At 41.6% G+C, this 21,152-nt stretch overlaps 1 pseudogene; it reads right to left on the reverse strand.

Annotated features, from left to right (window-relative positions):
- Positions 1–3,323: 3,323 nt before the first annotated feature.
- Positions 3,324–17,900, reverse strand: LOC103938560 (annotated as a pseudogene).
- Positions 17,901–21,152: the final 3,252 nt, after the last annotated feature.

The following is a 21,152-nucleotide window of genomic DNA, read 5'->3' on the forward strand; positions in this document are numbered from 1 at the left end:
TTCTCCATACCGCTCCAGTAGCAATTTTCTAAACAAGTCTACAAGCTTTGCACAAATATTTAATAGGAATGTCCTAATCAACAGCCTCTAGCACCAGCTTCAAACCCTCTACTTTTTCTTCCACTTCCAAAATCACCAACTAATTCCCTTCCCTCTGTCCTTACCATTTTCCCCTTTCACTTTCTCACTTTCTTCCCCGCCAATATGTTTAGCCTCTCTTTCTTCTTTTTCTACATCTGCCTCCGTTTCTTCCTCACTTTCTCCCTCGTTAATTCCTCACTTGCAACATGACCCCTTTCTTCTTCACCTTCTTACTCATTTGCTTCCTAACTAGACTCCTCAACCGCTTTTGTCTTACCTCTCTTTCTTACTTCTTCCATAATAGCGGATAATTCCTAATCTTTCTCCACAACTCCTCAATCCTTCTCATGTGCCATTCGCGCTAAAGAAATCTTCAACTGCTTTATCTTCAATTTCAACTCACCAACATCATTCATGTTGGGGGTTAGGTTGTCGTGTATAAGAATATCCTTGTCATCTCCCCACATCTAGTAGCTTGCTTCTTCTCTACATCAATTGTAAAAATGTGTCGAATGCCTACAAGCTTTCAATTAACATAACAGTCATCAGACTCTACTCATGATCATACTTAAACATTCACACACAGTAGTGCACAGTCATATAGACATTCATAGGTAGTCATAAACATTCATAAACATTCATATCATTCATAAATAGTCATATACATTCACAGACAGTCATACATGTCTACTCTCGGTAATCTACATCTTGAGTAGCTCAAAAGTGGGCTACTTCTTGATTGTTTTCCACCGAAAAATTCGCAGGCTGGCTTCTGGATAAGTCATCTTACAATAATGTATGGACTTATCTAATTGTGGAATTTTTTTTCGCATGCCCACACCTGCACATATACTAAATAAGTACTCAACCACAATAATAAATAACCAATTCACTACTAACCCAACACATATTACCTGAAAAGTATACGTAAATCCTTTGCAGCCCCATCTGGATCTTTGGCCCCTCTAGTTCGGCACAAGTCATTGAAACCATCTTGCTCCCTTTCTTTGAGGCCTTCTTCGCTTTAGTATTGCCCTTCTCGTTCCTACTGTTCTTGGTCTCTCCTTCGTACCAAACTTCTAAGGAAAATGCTCCTCCAGTAACCTAATCTCAGAAGGGTCAACCTCTATGTCGTAGGGTTCGTAACACCTAAGCCCATTTATGAGGCAAAAGTCCTTCATGAACCGCGTAACTTCACGGCCAATTAAATAGCTAAGTCCCTCCAATTCTTGCACCCATTGATTTTTCACTCTGCGGAGCAACAATTCATGGAACAACTTACCACTGCAAGCCATTCTATCAACCTTTTCAAACGACCTATGGTAAGAAGCTCTAAAGGCAGCCTTCTGGGCATCATTTAAATGTTTGCCACAAAAGCCCTAAAACATGAGAAGGTTAAAAAAGGTTGTTCACCCTTCCCTTGTACAATTTCTCTTCTTATGTGGCTTGTTCACCCTTCCCCTGTACACATAACTATACAAGCATTCATAAATTTTAGTAATTTCTCATCAACACAAATGAACCAAAGTCAACGATATGACTCCAACTCAACCCAATTGAACAACATATAACCTAACACAACACTTCAACAAGTTTTCATAACCATACATCAACTGTGAACAAAGCTTCATGAATTTAGAAAAATTAAGTTCATTCATAAAGTTAAACAAACTTTCATCTCACAACTCATCCCCAAGTCAACAATATAGCTTCAACACAACCAAATTCAACAATAGTTAACCTTAACACAACCTATCAACAAGGTTTCATAATCATACATCAACCATTAACAAAGCTTTTTGAATTTAGGAAAATTAAGTTCATTCATAAAATTAAACATGCATTCATTAACAAAACTCAACCCCAAGTGAACAATATAACTTCAACACAAATAAATTCAACAATAATACACAACATGTCAACAATTGTGCATAAACCTACATCAAACCAAAATTTCCGCAAATTCACAAATTTCATCAACAACCATGAATAATCAACCATGAGCACTAAATTAATTTATCAAATTGAACACAAATAAAAATTTTAGGTACTAGGGTTTCAAATTTTCACTCACCCGAAATTTCAGTTACGTTGGGGGAAGGAAGTATGACGTTGATTTTGGAGGAAGTATCTCGATTTCGACTTGGAGGAAGCAAGTAGGAAGACGTTTGTATCGAGCAAATTTTGACAAATTTCGAATGAACTTCAAACAAAGTAGGACGCTATCGATCTCGAAAACTTTCTTGGGTGTGAAACTCAAATGAAACTTTTTGATTTCCCTAGCGAGAATTTTGCGCAAAGGATATGACAAACTAAATGCACGAGGAGTTAAAATTTCAATTCTTGCAACTATTGTAGTGTCCATTTGGGCATTTATTGAAGGAAAACTAATGAAAATGGTTTGAAAACTTTGAGTTTTAACTATAATGATAAAATAAACGGTAAAGTGAATAGTATCAGAATTAACCTTTTAGTGTGAAAATGTGATTTTTCTTTAATGTAAATAGTACCGAAAGTTTTTCGTTAAAGTTGTCATTTATTGATGGGTCATTTATGACAAGGTTTTACATTAAGCTTGCTTTGGCTGATACGTTGGCAGCCGTTAATATTAGATCCAACGGTGTCAACTGTTGTCATGGCTCTTTATTACGGCCACGAGGCTCGCACTGCTCTTCTGAGGTCCCACATCAGAGTAAGAATTTAATTAAGTAAAACTTTTAGGGCAATCTTCGGCTTATTCGAATAAAAGTTGTGGTCAACGAAATTCTTAGCCTAAGTCGTCTATGGTTTGTTGGAAGGGTGAAAGTACCCATTCAACTTTCGAACACGTCACGGCAACACATTTATAGGTCCATTGTTTTCTGAAAGAAGAAAAAAAAAAAACACACGTCCCACTTTAGAAAACAGTAAAAAAAAATACCAAAAGGTGCACGAGATATTCGTTTTTATGACAATCGTATGAAACCCTAAAGTTGGCAAGGGAGCGAAAAATAAAAATGCAATTCTCTCTCAGAATGTAAGACCAAAGGTTGGGGTGTGGAGGACACAAAGAAACAAACAAGAAAAACAAAACCCTAAAATCCACCGGATGTAATGAAAGAATTAACCGAACAAATAACAATGTGTCATCCCCCAGCCCTCTTTATCGACACAGACAGCGCCCTAAACTAGAGACTTCATCCCCACAAAAATACTTGTGCAACTCCAGAACGACCATAAGCCGGAACTGAGAACAACCTAAGACTTTATTCACGTATCTAATCGCAATTTAACCCGCAAACCTCCAGTCCGGGGACATCTTTTGACACAAAGGGATTGATTCGAACCCACATAAGAGTTAATATTGATTGTGGGCATCCTATCTTGTTTACCCAGCAATCCCTTGAGGAAGGGGTAGAGATGCACAATGACCCAGAAGGCAAAAAATAGCCGACCCAACAACGGACCCCATGAATCATACCCGTTATTGATGGCTTCTGAAATACCAACGACAACCCCGACTATGTTTATTATAATAAAGTTGTAGGACGGATCAATAATGATGTCCACTTGAAGATGTAAAGTTCGGAAGATGCTCCATCATCTGCTGCCTTTGATGTAACTGTGAAGTCTGTGTCAACACCAGCCAAAACCTTGAGTAGGGGACCCTGGAAGAGAGCAAAAAGATGTGATGAAGCGCCTCCAATTACCCAGAACTGCTCATTTCTCCACCAGTCATCTATCCCGACGCCGCCCCATTGCATCTCAAGGATACCAGTTGCAGCTATGTATATGAAGAGAGCCATGAAAATAATGCTGGCATAGTTGCTTATCTATACGTTCAAGTTAAGGTACCAATAGTTAGAACAGGCATGTTCAAGCGTACAAGGTATAACAGCCCAAGCAAGGATTTAGTTTTCGGACTAAAACTAATGTTAATCCAAATATAGAAAACTATGCTCGCATACTTCATATTCAAAGGAAGTTGGAAAATAGGTTTAGTACCTGATAGACAAACCTTCATCATCATACAAACACGTAACATTTGCAGAGACTCACAGTAAAAAGATCATGACCCAATAAAAAAATTATTATCATTAACCTAGTTTGCACTGTATTACTGTCATTTACTGTGTGAAAACCTTTTAGCAGAAGGCCACCAAATTTTAGAAGGCAAGTATTGCTATTCTAATAATATGAAACATAAAGCACATTCAATGAGCTAAATATGTTCCTTCAGAGGCCAAAATATGCAACTCAAATCAGCATACCACATATTTTGTTCCAATTAAGCATCTTTCCCACAAAAAACAGGAAAAAGAGAGTAGAGTTACCTCAGGGACAATGAATTTCCCAGTCAGAAGACAGATGGCTGGCAGACTACAATAAATGATCAAGGGAATGGAGGTCCACAGATATACAACTGAGTTTTTATACAAAAATCGTTCCAAGCTTTTCAATCCACTCCCATATCCATACCAGATTGGGCAATGTCTACTAAGGAAGATCTCAACAGATCCAAGGGCCCACCGTAGAACTTGATTTAAACGATCACTGAGGTTAATAGGAGCTGATCCTTTGAATGCTGGAAGTTTGGGTATGCAGTAGACAGACCGCCATCCATGGCAGTGCATCTTAAATCCAGAATATCCTCAGTAACAGAACCATATATCCAGCCAACCTGTTTGAGATCAAAATTAGATTCATTGAGTGAATAAAAGATGGGTTCGGGGATTATAAGTTTAGAAAATTTTAAACATCTCTCCCAGTTACGTACTTCCCCATTCTGTTTTATCTTCATAACCACAGCTTATGACTTGGATGACTTCTTTCAAGAGCAATGCAGAGCTGAAATCCCCCGGTATTCCACCATTTTCCAAAACTGCAGAGGCTACAAAAACTGGAGACTGCTCAAACTTCTTCTCCAACTTCAGCTGGGACATATTGGATGTTTTGCTGATGTTTAATTCTGCAATACCAACACAACGTAGTCATTGGCTGTGTAATTTTCAAACCAAAAAATAAAGAAAGAAAGAAATTAAAACACCAATAAAAGAAGGGCAATAGCAGGAATTATTATGTGACAGCCCGTCCCAGAAACATTTTAACGTACGTGTGAAAAGACGAAATTGTCCCTAGTTCGATTTCCTTACGTTATTGTTTGTTTCGGGGTTTTGTTGGCATGTTTGGAGCCACACACATATTCCCACACACCACCACCTTTCTCCATGTTTCTCTGCACCTGTCCCGAGTCCCTTTCCCTTCCATTTCCTTTGAAAACGTACGGACACACCCATAAACTCACTAAACCTCCACAGATCGAAGGAACAGAGTACATATTCGAGCTCGTGAGGCTCGTTCGAGTCCAACCATACCATTTCCAGGGAAAATGAAGCTTGTAGATAGCTTGGTGAGGTCCCAAGGAGGCTCGGAGTAGTTCGTTTGAAGGATTTGGACGTCGGGATCACTGTATTTGGAGTTGGCCGGAGTTGGGTGGTTTGGACAGGTGAAACATATCCCGAGGACGAGCGTGGTCACTCGAGGCAGGGGGGCTACGACCCCTCCACTTATCAGTGAGTGGGCTTTTGGTTTTCCGTATATACCTATATACTTATATTTTCCCAGAAATTGATTTAAATGTTTATTAGTTATATGCCATGTGTTATATTTCGTTACTTATGCATCATTAGTTGCTTTATTAGTCGTATATATATACGTATGCATAATTGGTGCTGTGGATGCCCAGGTAAGTGCCAGTAAGCGTTATTTAATAATTGCATTCAATAGTGATTAGAGATGCTTAGAGAACTCATAACCTGCACCCCCGGTGTTAGTGCTCCCGCCCAGAGTAGGGCACAGTCCTTCACGTGATGTTCACCTCCCGCACCACACGCTCAGCTTGGATCCAAGTTAGGTGCACAGTCCTGTCGTACAGACCACATTAGGTGGTTCCGACTCGTAGGTGACCCGCGATTATTCGCACAGCCTTCACGTGATCGTAGCACTAGAGCGTTTATATGTATTACACCCAGGCCTGTCGTACAGACCATTTTAGGTGGTTCCGACTCGTGGGCAGGTTTAGTTATTGTGATTGAGATTTGAGCTCTAGATTCAGCCGTACAGGTCACTTTAGGTGACTCCGGCTGCCAGTTATATGTGATTGATATGGTTTATACCTGAGCACCTGCATTCCATTCTGAGTTCTTGGCATGGCATATTCTTGAGCATAATTGGCATATCTATATTTATTTTCTGGGAAGTATACAGGTTTTACGACGAAGGGTTAGAACTTATTTTGCTAAATGGTTTTTGAAAAGCTTTGTTTTTGCCCACTCACGCTTTTGTTTTGCGCCCCTCCAGGTTCTAGCTAGCTAGCAAGTTTGGTGGTTTCCCAGAGGGCTTTCCCGGCATTTCTAACAGACGATCACCAGCGTAGGTCCACCTTCGGGTGTACTGTTGTAACGTCATTTTAGTTTGGACTGCTTTAGGCTTTCTGCTCTGAACTTGTGTCTCATTTACGCTAGCACTTATTACTTCTACCTTATGTATGCTAGTTTTTATTTATTCGTACTTTTACGTACTACTTTATTAGCTTTCGCACTGTGCACATGACTACGTCACTTCCACGTGACGGCCAGCACGCCCTGATCTCGGTCGGGGTGTGTCAGTTTGGTATCAGAGCTTAGGTTTGGCAGTCCTGTATTTTTGTGAGTATTCTAATGGTTTTGGTGCCTTCTGTCAGAACTATGCCGTCTCGTCGGGAACCACGTCGCTCTGATGAGCCTAGTTTCCCCGATATTGCTCAGCTGGGGGAAGCTATTGCTACAGCCATTCAGTCGGCGATCCGCCCTCCCCAGAGGACTCCTCTGGAGACTGTATAATTTGAAGTTGGATAAGTTTGAGGGTAATGAAGGTCATGAGGGTGCAGAGCGATGGTTAGAGCACATTGAGAAGACTTTTCGTGTTCTGAACAATCAGGGGAATCTTCCTGTCGAGAAGTGGGTAGAGACGACCTCGTGATTTCTGGGTTCGGAGTCTGCAGCTTGGTGGGAGCAGGAACTTCGTCACTTGACTCCAGCTGAGAAGACTGATTGGAATGTTTTCATAAATTTATTCAAGAGAAGGTTTGTGCCCCCTGAGTACATCGATCGTAAGAAGCAGGAATTTACTGAGTTGAAACAGAGGAAGCTGACAGCGAATGAGTACTATCGGAAGTTCACTGATTTGTCTCGCTATCATCCTGAGATTGCTGGTAATCCGGCAGAGATGCTTCGTCGTTTTCGCTTAAGCACTAAGAAGAAATGGCGTTCGATGGCGACCACTACTCATTGTGATACTTATCAGGACTTCTATGAGATTCTGCTGAGAGTTGAGGATTCAGAAAACATGTCGAGCGAGAGTGATGAGGAAGAGAAGAACGGTAATCAGAAGAAAGATGATAAGGGTAAAGGTCAAGTGTCGCTCGGGCCTCGTCGGACTCAGAACTTCAAGAGGGGTGGTACGAGTTCTAGCTCTTCTAGCGGTGGTTTCAGCGCCACTGGTCAAGGACGTGGAGGTAGGTTTGCTGGTGGTGCTAGAGGCCAGAGACAGGGTGATGGTGGCCGAGGCAGGGCCCCACTTTGCCGCAGGTGTAATAATCGGCACTTTTGTGAGTGTAGGCGTGGCAGCAGTGGTTGTTTTACTTGTGGGCAGATGGGACATCGGGCGGCGAATTGTCCCCAGAGTCAGCAGCAGAAGCCGCAGCAGACTTTCTTGCCGCCACCTGCACCTATCCAGCAGATTCAGGGTCCGAGTAGTTATGGGCAGGCAGGTCGAGGTGGTGCCTATCATTATCAGGGTGATGCTGTTCCTTATGCCCCGGGACAGTATCAGTATCCCCAAGACCCCTATTCTCAGGGTGGTTATCCTCCGTATTCTGGTGGCTATGTGCCGTATCCTCCAGCTCCAGCAGGCGGTTCTCAGTGGTTTCAAGGAGGACAGTTTCAGCAGGGAGAGATTGCTTCGAGTAGTGCGGGGTCTTCGAGGCAGTCTGGTCAGCCTAGTCAGGGGCGTGGTACTCAGAGTCGCGGTGGTCAGACGAGCAGAGGTCGCGGTGGACGACAGCAGACCCAGGGGCGTATTCATAATATTTCGCTGCAGGATGCTCAGAACAATCCGGATTTGATCATGGGTACGTTGAATATCCTTGGTTATTTTGCTAGAGTGTTAATTGATTGTGGTGCTACACATTCTGTGATTTCTCATACATTTGCTCAAGTGACGCAACCTCGCCCCACACCTCAAGGGTATGATTTAGAGTTCGCTATGCCTAGAGGGGAGAGATGTATAGTAGATCGTGTGTATAGTTGAGAATGTTGTTATGCCAGCTGATCTTATCCCGTTGGATATTGTTGACTTTGATGTGATTCTGGGCACAGATTGGTTACATTTCTATCGTGCCAATATTGATTGTTACGGGAAAATAGTTACGTTCCATCGTCCTGGACTACCTGTGGTTACTTTCGTGGGTGAGCAGAGTGGGGTGAGACATGGCGTTATCTCTGCTGTGAGAGCGACAAAATTGTTATCTAAAGGTTGCCATGGGTACTTAGCTCATGTGGTATTGGATGAGACTCCTCCTAGTAGAGTTGAGGATGTGAGGGTAGTCAGACACTTTCCCGATGTTTTCCCCGAGGATTTGCACGTTTGGTGGTTTCCCAGAGGCCCCTCCAGGTTCTAGCTAGCTAGCAAGTTTGGTGGTTTCCCAGAGGGCTTTCCCGGCATTTCTGACAGACGATCACCAGCGTAGGTCCACCTTCGGGTGTACTGTTGTAACGTTATTTTAGTTTGGACTGCTTTAGGCTTTCTGCTCTGAACTTGTGTCTCACTTACGCTAGCACTTATTACTTCTACCTTATGTATGCTAGTTTTTATTTATTCGTACTTTTACGTACTACTTTATTAGCTTCCGCACTGTGCACATGGCTACGTCACTTCCACGTGACGGCCAGCACACCCTGATCTCGGTCGGGGTGTGTCAGTTTGGTATCAGAGCTTAGGTTTGGCAGTCCTGTATTTTTGTGAGTATTCTAATGGTTTTGGTGCCTTCTATCAGAACTATGCTGTCTCGTCGGGAAAGTGTCTGACTACCCTCACATACTTAACTCTACTAGGAGGAGCCTCATCCAATACCACATGAGCTAAGTACCCATGGCAACCTTTAGATAACAATTTTGTCGCTCTCACAGCAGAGATAACGCCATGTCTCACCCCACTCTGCTCACCCACGAAAGTAACCACAGGCAGTCCAGGACAATGGAACGTAACCATTTTCCCGTAACAATCAATATTAGCACGATAGAAATGTAACCAATCTGTGCCCAGAATCACATCAAAGTCAACAATATCCAACGGGATAAGATCAGCTGGCATAACAACATTCTCAACTATACACACGATCTACTATACATCTCTCCCCTCTAGGCATAACGAACTCTAAATCATACCCTAGAGGTGTGGGGCGAGGTTGCGTCACTTGAGCAAATGTATGAGAAATCACAGAATGTGTAGCACCACAATCAATTAACACTCTAGCAAAATAACCAAGGATATTCAACGTACCCATGATCAAATCCGGATTGTTCTGAGCATCCTGCAGCGAAATATTATGAATACGCCCCTGGGTCTGCTGTCGTCCACCGCGACCTCTGCTCGTCTGACCACCGCGACTCTGAGTACCACGCCCCTGACTAGGCTGACCAGACTGCCTCGAAGACCCCGCACTACTCGAAGCAATCTCCCCCTGCTGAAACTGTCCTCCCTGAAACCACTGAGAACCGCCTGCTGGAGCTGGAGGATACGGCACATAGCCATCAGAATACGGAGGATAACCACCCTGAGAATAGGGGTCCTGGGGATACTGATACTGTCCCGGGGCATAAGGAACAGCATCACCCTGATAGTCATAGGCACCACCTCGACCTGCCTGCCCATAACTACTCAGACCCTTAATCTGCCGGATAGGTGCAGGTGGCGGCAAGAAAGTCTACTGCGGCTTCTGCTGCTGACTCTGGGGACAATTCGCCGCCCGATGTCCCATCTGCCCACAAGTAAAACAACCACTGCTGCCACGCCTACACTCACCAAAGTGCCGATTATTACACCTGCGGCAAAGTGGGGCCCTGCCTCGGCCACCATCACCCTATCTCTGGCCTCTAGCACCACCAGCAAACCTACCTCCACGTCCTTAACCAGTGGCGCTGAAACCACCGCTAGAAGAGCTAGAACTCGTACCACCCCTCTTGAAGTTCTGAGTCCGACGAGGCCCGAGCGACACTTGACCTTTACCCTTATCATCTTTCTTCTAATTACCGTTCTTCTCTTCCTCATTACTCTCGCTCGACATGTTTTCTGAATCCTCAACTCTCAGCAGAATCTCATAGAAGTCCTGATAAGTATCACAATGAGTAGTGGTCGCCATCGAACGCCATTTCTTCTTAGTGCCTAAGCGAAAACGACGAAGCATCTCCGCCGGATTACCAGCAATCTCAGGATGATAGCGAGACAAATCAGTGAACTTCCGATAGTACTCATTCGCTGTCAGCTTCCTCTGTTTCAACTCAGTAAATTCCTGCTTCTTACGATCGATGTACTCAGGGGGCACAAACCTTCTCTTGAATAAATTTATGAAAACATTCCAATCAGTCTTCTTAGCTGAAGTCAAGTGACGAAATTCCTGCTCCCACCAAGCTGCAGACTCCGAACCCAGAAACCACGAGGTCGTCTCTACCCACTTCTCGACAGGAAGATTCCCCTGATTGTTCAGAACACGAAAAGTCTTCTCAATGTGCTCTAACCATCGCTCTGCACCCTCATGACCTTCATTACCCTCAAACTTATCCAACTTCAAATTATACATAGTCTCCAGAAGAGTCCTCTGGGGAGGGCGGATCGCCGACTGAATGGCTGTAGCAATAGCTTCCCCCAGCTGAGCAATATCGGGGACACTAGGCTCATCAGAGCGACGTGGTTCCCGACGAGGCGGCATAGTTCTGACAGAAGGCACCAAAACCATTAGAATAATAACAAAAATACAGGACTGTCAAACCTAAGCTCTGATACCAAACTGACACACCCCGACCGAGATCAGGGCGTGCTGGCCGTCACGTGGAAGTGACGTAGCCATGTGCACAGTGCGGAAGCTAATAAAGTAGTACGTAAAAGTACGAATAAATAAAAACTAGCATACATAAGGTAGAAGTAATAAGTGCTAGCGTAAGTGAGACACAAGTTCAGAGCAGAAAGCCTAAAGCAGTCCAAACTAAAATGACGTTACAACAGTACACCCGAAGGTGGACCTACGCTGGTGATCGTCTGTTAGAAATGCCGGGAAAGCCCTCCGGGAAACCATCAAACTTGCTAGCTAGCTAGAACCTGGAGGGGCGCAAAACAAAAGCGTAAGTGGGCAAAAACAAAGCTTTTCAAAAACCATTTAGCAAAATAAGTTCTAACCCCTCGTCGTAAAACCTGTATACTTCCCAGAAAATAAACATATGTATATAAATATAGATATGCCAATCATGCTCAAGAATATGCCATGCCAAGAACTCAGAATGGAATGCAAGTGCTCAGGTATAAACCATATCAATCACATATAACTGGCAGCCGAAGTCACCTAAAGTGACCTGTACGGCTGAATCTAGAGCTCAAATCTCAATCACAATAACTAAACCTGCCCACGAGTCGGAACCAACTAAAGTGATCTGTACAACAGGCCTGGGTGTAATACATATAAACGCTCTAGTGCTACAATCACGTGAAGGCTGTGCGAATAATCGCGGGTCACCTACGAGTCAGAACCACCTAATGTGGTCTGTACGACAGGACTGTGCACCTAACTTGGATCCAAGCTGAGCGTGTGGTGCGGGAGGTGAACATCACGTGAAGGATTGTGCCCTACTCTGGGCGGGAGCACTAACACCGGGGGTGCAGGTTATGAGCTCTCTAAGCATCTCTAATCACTATTGAATGCAATTATTAAATAACACTTACTGGCACTTACCTGGGCATCCACAGCACCAATTATGCATACGTATATATATACGACTAATAAAGCAACTAATGATGCATAAGTAACGATAATATAACACATGGCATATAACTAATAAACATTTAAATCAATTTCTGGGAAAATATAAGTATATAGGTATATACGGAAAACCAAAAGCCCACTCACTGATAAGTGGAGGGGTCGTAGCCCCCCTGCCTCGAGTGACCACGCTCGTCCTTGGGATATGTTTCACCTGTCCAAACCACCCAACTCCGGCCAACTCCAAATACAGTGATCCCGACGTCCAAATCCTTCAAACGAACTACTCCGAGCCTCCTTGGGACCTCACCAAGCTATCTACAAGCTTCATTTTCCCTGGAAATGGTATGGTTGGACTCGTACGAGCCTCACGAGCTCGAATATGTACTCAGTTCCTTCGATCTGTGGAGGTTTAGTGAGTTTATGGGTGTGTCCGTACGTTTTCAAAGGAAATGGAAGGGAAAGGGACTCGGGACAGGTGCAGAGAAACAGGGAGAAAGGTGGTGGTGTGTGGGAATATGTGTGTGGCTCCAAACATGCCAACAAAACCCCGAAACAAACAATAACGTAAGGAAATCGAACTAGGGACAATTTCGTCTTTTCACACATACGTTAAAATGTTTCTGGGACGGGCTGTCACATATTAGTTGTTGAGATTTGGTTGCAAAAATAATCAGTGTTTATTATGTCGTCATCACACCATCGTCGTGGTTGTTATCATTTGAATCATCAATATGTCGCCGTTACTAAAAGTGACCATTTCTGCAACCAAATCTTAAAAGCTGATCATTCCTGCTAATTGCCCTAAAAGAATGATAGTTACATTCTTGGTGCAACCATTACCTTCAATTCCCTCTCCAATATTTTCAAGTGCATGTATCTGCTTTGATGCTTCCCTCTTTTTCGATTTTTTCTTTTTCTCTGTCTTTGATTTTGCATTCTTTTTCTTTCTAGATCCACAACACAGGCAGCACCATTTTGGCCAGCAATTGCAGGTTTTGCTAGGGGGTTTCTGTTTGGTAGGAGCATCGTATCCATAAAGTGCTTGCCTTCTGAAAACACACCCAGTTCCAGCATATATTGGTCCTTGTATACCATCTAACCCATTCATGTTGATCTGTTTTCAATACCAGATTAGCATTTTACAGTGGCAACAGAAATTAAAATCTCAAATAAAGAGTCATATACGTACATCAAAGAATACAACATTCCGGTTGGAGTATCTATCATGACGATCAATCCCATCAAATCTTTGAGGGAACTGCACATAGCAAACTTTCTTCCCTGATGTAGGGTCCATCATGAAACACATGGCTTCTCTGATTGCCTTGCTATTGTTGATGTAGTGATCACAGTCAACATTCAGAAGATAAGGAGCATTTGAGATAATTGCTGAGACCCGAATCTTCAAATAAATATATTTTTTTAAAAAAATAAAAATTTGTCAATATTAATTCATAAACATAATACTGAAAAGGATTACAAAAACAAAGAGGAGGGGAAGAAAAGGAAAAGTAGCCTACTGTAAGCAACACAAACATGAACTTTAAGGCTTACCAAAGCATTCATGGCACCGGCCTTTTTATGGTGATCAAACCCTGGTCTCTTTTCACGAGAAACATAAACTAGACGAGGTAACTCATATCCTTCAACATCATGAACACCATTGTTACCAAGAAAGACCTGTAAATGAACAGAAATTACATAGAATATCCTCCAGGAACTCTTACACGGTCACCAAAAACGCCAAATACCTAAAAACTAATAAAGTGTACAAAGACACTGAAAATGCACAAGAAGCTCAAATTTGTGTAAGCTCTTGATATCTTGTGTATATGTGTATGGCTATATATAAGCATCTTCAGCAATCCAGAGGCACCATTGACTCCTAATGAATATTAAACAACGATTGATAAAATTCATGAGAATAATTATTGTGGAACTAACAATTCTACAAAGAAGAAACAGTGTGAAAGACAAAAGCCTCATGTTGTTGAGTGTACATTGTAATCATATCACTAAAATATTGCTGCCAAAAACTTAAAGAAAGAAATATAATCCCACCTGAATCATGCCAGGATGGTCTCGTACATTACTCCCTGGCCAGGGGGTCCCATCCTGCATTGTCCAGCCATCCTCGGGAACTTTTTGTGCCATGGCCACCAAACGATTGATTCTAACTTTAAATTCTTCATATTCTCTCTGCAAAAAAAATAGATAAAATCATTCATGATTTTACCAGAACTACTAGAAGCAAAAACCCAAAATCTATTTGAAAATCCATGCATTCAAATCATTACAATAAACTGCATGAAAAATAATAAAATAGTAACAATATATAGTCACAAACCTTCATTGCACATCTTTCCCTTACAAATGCTGGATGAACTTTGTTTTTCAAATAGTCAATCTTTTGACAGAAATACCATTCTGGGGCTCGGGTCTCAATACTAAACTTCTTACAAAAAGGAACCCATTTCCTGGCAAGCTCAGATGTTTCGGAGAGCTTCAAAAGTAAGCATGGCAGCACCATCATCCGAGACATAGCATGCAACTTTATCAACTGGATAATCAACCACAAGGATGGACAGAACCATGTTTGCAGTGATTAGAGGAGGTTCTTTCATAGGGTCAACTGTACTAACAAATATGTCTACACTGGCTAATTCAGATGGCTTCCCTTCCTTTTCATACCTGGGAATATGTGAAGCAAATCATGAGGCAACTTATTCCAACTTATGTGGGAATCCCCAAAGCAAGTGGAAATGAATAAAATGAAATAAAATCTGACAACTTGAGGACAACACAACACTAAATAAGTTGGCCCTACCCAAGCGATAGTCGATCTAGGTATGTTTCTCGCTCTATTGGATGCCATTTGGGGAACTGATCCAGAATCCATGATATAGCAAACCATATTTCACATATGACTGATGTCAACCACAAGCCATATGCATCATTAACTGGATGGAGGATTCTATAATGAAAGAATAAGCCAAGTATTACAAGGCGGAGTATTATTATCATTCTGTATGGGTTTATCTTGCTTAGGTAACTTTCTTGAAAGTGGCTGCCTGCCTTCATCCATCCTGATAAAGCATATCAAGTCAATCTTGTAAATATACAAGAAAAAAGTAATGAGCAGATGACGGTTACTTAATAGAATCAAGATAAAGAATAAACAATCAACTAACATCATTGGTGAACTGCCAATTACGAACAATGAGGGCTTTGGAGTTCTGCGGAACACAATGTTCTGTCTGTGTGTATGCGTGTGGTTGTATAATCGTCATATTGCTTAATAGTCATGTAATTCTCTCAAAATGAACTTTGATAAATTTATTTGCATTCTTTAATTTTAATAGCCATTAGTCACTTACATGGGTAAATCAGGATCATCCAGCTCATCATTCCCACCAAAGTTCCCTCCCTCGCTAACTCCTTCATGCTTTACAACCTGAAGTTTTTCATTCTGCTTTTTCTTCCACTCTTCCATTCAGTCCTTCCACGCCACACTCCCATACCCATATGCTGCAATGTCTTTCTTAGGGACCATTGGTCTAGGTTGCACTACGACATTCAAAGTACTAAGATTACTACTAGAGGGATAAAAACAATTACAAGCATGCTAGAACACAAATAAGTAATTTAAAACAAAAATAACTTACAAGAAGATGGATCAGAAAAAGGCAAAGGATGGACTCTGTTTCCATGACCCATATACGGAGGTACAATAAGAGCATGTCGATCAGAAGAAATTTCAGTCCTAAAACAAGAAAAATCATCACAGTAAGGCACTAATCAAATCATAGGGGCATACAGAAAAAAAGCATGTAACCATAATAGACAGGACAAATTACAATTTCTGACATATTTACCTCTTCACCACAGGTCAAAAGTGGGATTTCAGAACCCAAGGGAGAGGACTCATGCTCTGAATGTGCAGGAATTCTGCAATTGTAGTCGGAACCACGTACAAGGTTAAGGCATGCAGACAGCACAGACTCTGCAACTTGATGAGGGCCTAAAGCATCAAGATTACCATAATTGAACTCATGGTCCAAATCATCAACGCCATCTTCTTCTTCATCACCTTCAACCCTCGGACTACCTGCAAGTTGTTTCGGTTGTTAAGAAAAAGTTTGAAACTTTAGTGGGAAATTGAACTGTACTTAGAAAAATGCAGAACAGACTCACCTTTGATTCGCTTGTATCTGGTTTTACACTGAGGGCAAGCCTGATTTCCTTCTCTTCTCTCGTACTCATAACAAGGTTTGCACACAGGGAAAGCACCTTCGTTGCAGGCAACAAAGGGGTCTCCATCAACTGTAATTTCAATCTCGTCTCCACAAATTTGACATATTTGTACACTCAATTCTTGCACAGACTTTATCTGTAACAACCTAAAAAGACATTAGTAAATGCGATGACTTAAGATGTAACATAACCTCTCTGAACATCCATTAAACACATAATACAAATGATAAGCCGAATACACAGCCGAGAAATCTTATCATCATTACTATAATTTTTCAGTAATAGCTTCCAGAACCTTTCAAACCCCCTTTATAGCCCACTAAAGTGTACATCTATCGTTGCGGTGGATGATCAACTTGCTACTTGTCAAACCAAAGTAAATTAATAACAAATCACACAAGTAGTGCACCACTGGTAAAAATTTAAGAGTTTTCAAAATGATTCCACAAAGTTCAACAATGCCAGCATTCCTACATTTCGTTTCAAATTTGCACCGGTTCATCCAACTGAAACACTAGTTCGATCAGCTACTGTCTCTCACAAACTTGTTCCAAAACAAAGAAATAAGTAAGATTATTTTTCTAGCTCACTTTTTCTTTCCTAACTCCATGTTCCTTGACTGTGTGACAATCTCATACTTTGTTCCATCCTTTGTCAATTGGTTAGTGTGAGAGAAAGAGAGATGAATGCTCACAATTTCAAAAATTCTTGAAATTCCTTGGAGCAAATTACATTCGCAGTGCTAAACAAGTCCTTCAAAATAATTAATCAAAAAATAATAATTGGAGATTACAGAATGCTGACAGACTAAAAGTTGTTAAGTAGTGAAGATAAAACTGCCCACCAAAAAACCCCAATCCAAATCAGTATTCCAATTGGAGGACTACCATAAAAATAAATAAATAAACCCTAACTGACTAGGTCCCAAGTTTGTTTTTATTGCCAAAATCAAGAAAACAAAAAAAAGGAGGAAATGGGCATACCCGTGAACTTTCATCTGCATTGATGAGCACAAACTCGTTCCTGTTATGAGAACCAGGAACAAGTTTTCCTCTTGTGTCCATGGCTCATTAGCTCAAAGCTCTGATCTTTCACCCAGTCTGCCGGCCCCCACAACAACCCACTTTTGCTATTCACACCCCAACAAAACCCAAGCACAAACCCCAACCCCAACCCCGCATTTAAAAAATATTGCCAGCCGGACTGTCTCTGTCAATTCATTCCAGCTTTCGCCTGCCTGCCTCCTCTTTCTCTTCTTATCCAGATACACGCAGAGAGAGGGAGAGGGAGAGGGAGAGAGTGAGCGTATGTGGAAATTCAGGAAGCGTAGGAAGGAAGAAGAGAGAGGAAATGGAAAATGCAGACCAGCAATTGTGAGGATTGATTGAGAAGATGATAGTGAGGAGGACTGAGGTGAGTGGTGGTGGCGCTGAGTTGTGGCCCCACCGGAGTTGGCAAGAACTGAAATTTTAAGGGAAAAAAAAACTATTTTGTAAAGTAAAAATTATAAAAACCTATGTCCTGTTATAAAAAGGTCAAAGTTAGAGGAATAACTTTTTTAATAGTAGGTGCAAGGTAGATGTAAAATGCCACACTAAAACTATAGCACAGGCAGATAACAAATAAAAGCAGAGAAATAGATGATGTTACTGATATTTTTCTCTCGTTCACTTCTTCTTCTCTTTTCTTGTAACTTAAAAACATGCGGAGTGCTCTATTTATAGAGCAACTCCAAACTGATGCAGTTAATGCATTTTGAAATTTTACGACATTTCGTCTGACTATACAATCTCTATGTATTCAACTTTCACTTTGCATGGGCATTGAAAACTTCTGCCCATGCTGAAGATTTTTGCTAACATACTGTGTGGGCATTCATTGCCATCAGACTTTTCAACACTCCCCCTTGGATGCCCACATATCAACATGAGTTGCCTCGTTAAAACCTTGCTTGGAAAAACCCAGTGGGAAAAAACCATAGCGAAGGAAAAAGAGTACAACTTTCCTGGATCGTTGATATAGTGTCAAGTATGCTTATGTTGCCTCGTTAAAACCTTGATAGGAAAAACCCAGTGGGAAAAATCCTAATCGAAGGAAAAAGAGTACAACAAGCATGTATCATGGATACTCCCCCTGATATGTATCTCCCCCTAATTCCGCATTCTCCAAATTTAGCTGTTTGGTAAGTCGACGTAATCCAATGCCTTGCACTAACTTCTGAAATGTGCACTTTGGTAGAGATTTGGTGAACAAGTCTGCCAGATTTTCATTTGAACGGATTTGTCTGACTTCAATAACTTTAGCCTGCTGAAGCTCATGAGTACTGAAAAACTTTGGAGATATGTGTTTAGTCTTATCGCCCTTGATGAATCCTTCCTTCATTTGGGCAACACATGTTGCATTATCTTCATGGATGACAGTTAGATTGTCTGTCTTCGAAGTTAGACCACATGAATTCCGGATATGATGGATCATTGATCTTAACCAAGAACATTCACGACTTGCTTCATGTAAAGCAAGTATTTCTGAATGATTTGAAGATGTAGCAACTAATATTTGCTTGGTTGAGCGCCATGAGATTGTTGTATCTCCATTCTTAAACACATATCCAGTTTGTGAGCGGGCTTTATGCGGATCAGAGAGGAAGCCAGCATCTGCATATCCAACAAGGACCTGGTCATCTGTGGAGTTCTTTGAGTAGAAGAGACCCATGTCTGTTGTCCCACGAAGGTATCGCAATACATCTTTGATACCCTTCTAATGGCGAATTGTTGGAGCAGAGCTATACCTTGCTAACAAGTTAACTGAAAAAGCTATATCTGGTCTAGTACATTGTGCTAAATACAACAAAGCACCTACTGCACTCAGATATGGTACTTCTGGACCAAGGACCAGTTCATCATCTTCTTTTGGACGGAATGGATCTTTCTTAATGTCCAAAGAACGAACGACCATTGGCATGCTTAGTGGATAAGCCTTATCCATACCAAATCGCTTCAGAATTTTTTCAATGTAAGCTGATTGGTGGACCAAAATTCCACTAGCACAATGCTCGATCTGCAGGCCTAGACAATATTTTGTTTTTCCAAGGTCTTTCATTTCAAATTCGCTTTTCAGATATTCAGCAGTTTTATTAAGCTATTCAAGAGTCCCAACTAGATTCATATCATCAACATATACTGCCACTATAGCGAATCCAGAATTGGATTTCTTAATGAACACACAAGGGCAAATAACATTGTTGATATACCCTTCTTTAATCAAATACTCACTGAGACGATTATACCACATTCGTCCAGATTGTTTCAGACCATACAATGATCGCCTTAATTTGATCGAGAGCATACCTCGTGGTTTATTACTTGTTTCAGGCAACTTAAGTCCTTCTGGGACTTTCATATAGATGTCAGTATCTAATTCTCCATATAGATACGCAGTGATGACATCCATAAGTCGCATGTCAAGTCTTTCTGAAACCACTAAACTTATTAAGTAATGAAACGTAATTGCGTCCATTACAGGAGAGTATGTCTCCTCATAATCAATTCCAGGTCTTTGAGAAAAACCTTGTGCAACGAGTCGAGCTTTGTATCTTGTGATCTCGTTTTTCTCATTTCGTTTCCTTGTGAATACCCATTTGTAACCCACGGGGTTTACACTAGGTGGGGTTTGGACTACTGGTCCAAAAACATTCCGCCTTTCCAAGGAATTTAATTCTGCCTGGATTGCATCTTTCCACTTAGGCCAATCCTGTCTCTGTTTGCATTCATCAACAGAGCGGGGCTCAATATCATCACTTAAGATGATTTCAGTGGCTACTGCGAATGCAAACAATCATCGATGATTATTTCATTCCGATCCCACAATTCATTTGTACATGCATAGTTTATGGAGATTTCTTTACTTTCATGTACTTCTGTCTCTTCAGGGACATATGTCTCATCAAGGACATTTTCTTTTTCTGGAAGTCCAGAATTATGAATTGTGGATGTATCATTCATTTTCTCTTCTTGAATGACTTCATTTGGATTCAGTTGTGCCCTCGACTTTCTCTTTCAAGGGGCTGAATCTTTTGAACCTTGGGGTCTACCACGCTTCAGGCGGCACCAGATGAATCATTCGCTGCCACTTTATTTTGTCCAACAGGGACAACAATTCTTGCAGCTGCATTTGTAGCTGGTATATGTGATTTTGTCACTTTCATAGCATCATTAAATGCATCTGGCATTTGATTGGCAATGCTTTGAAGATGAACGATCCTTCTCACTTCATTTTCACATTGAATGATGCGAGGATCAAAATGAGACAAGGTGGGAACAACCCATGTCAGCTCTTTCCGTTCTTCTGGAACGGTCTTTTCTCCCCCTAACGACGGGAAAATTGTCTCATCAAAGTGACAATCAGCAAAACGAGCTGTAAACATATCACCTGTCAAGGGTTCCAAATATCTAATGATAGATGGTGAATCAAAACCCACGTAAATTCCCAGTCTACGCTGAGGTCCCATTTTAGTGCGTTGCAGCGGTGCAATAAGCACATAAACAGCACAACCAAAAACTCGTAAATGGGAAATGTTTGGCTGATGTCCAAACACGAGTTGTACTGAAGAGTATTGATGGTTGGCTATAGGTCTCAATCGAACCAATGATGCAGCATGTAAGATGGCATGTCCCCATGCAGAGACTGGTAATTTGGTTTTCATGAGCAGAGTGTGAGCTATTAACTGAAGCCACTTGATCAATGCTTCTGCTAAACCATTTTGAGTATG

The sequence above is a fragment of a genome, unplaced genomic scaffold (genome assembly GCF_019419815.1).
Source record: "Pyrus x bretschneideri cultivar Hongxiangsu unplaced genomic scaffold, Pyrus_bretschneideri_v1 Contig111, whole genome shotgun sequence".
Taxonomy (NCBI): domain Eukaryota; kingdom Viridiplantae; phylum Streptophyta; class Magnoliopsida; order Rosales; family Rosaceae; genus Pyrus; species Pyrus x bretschneideri.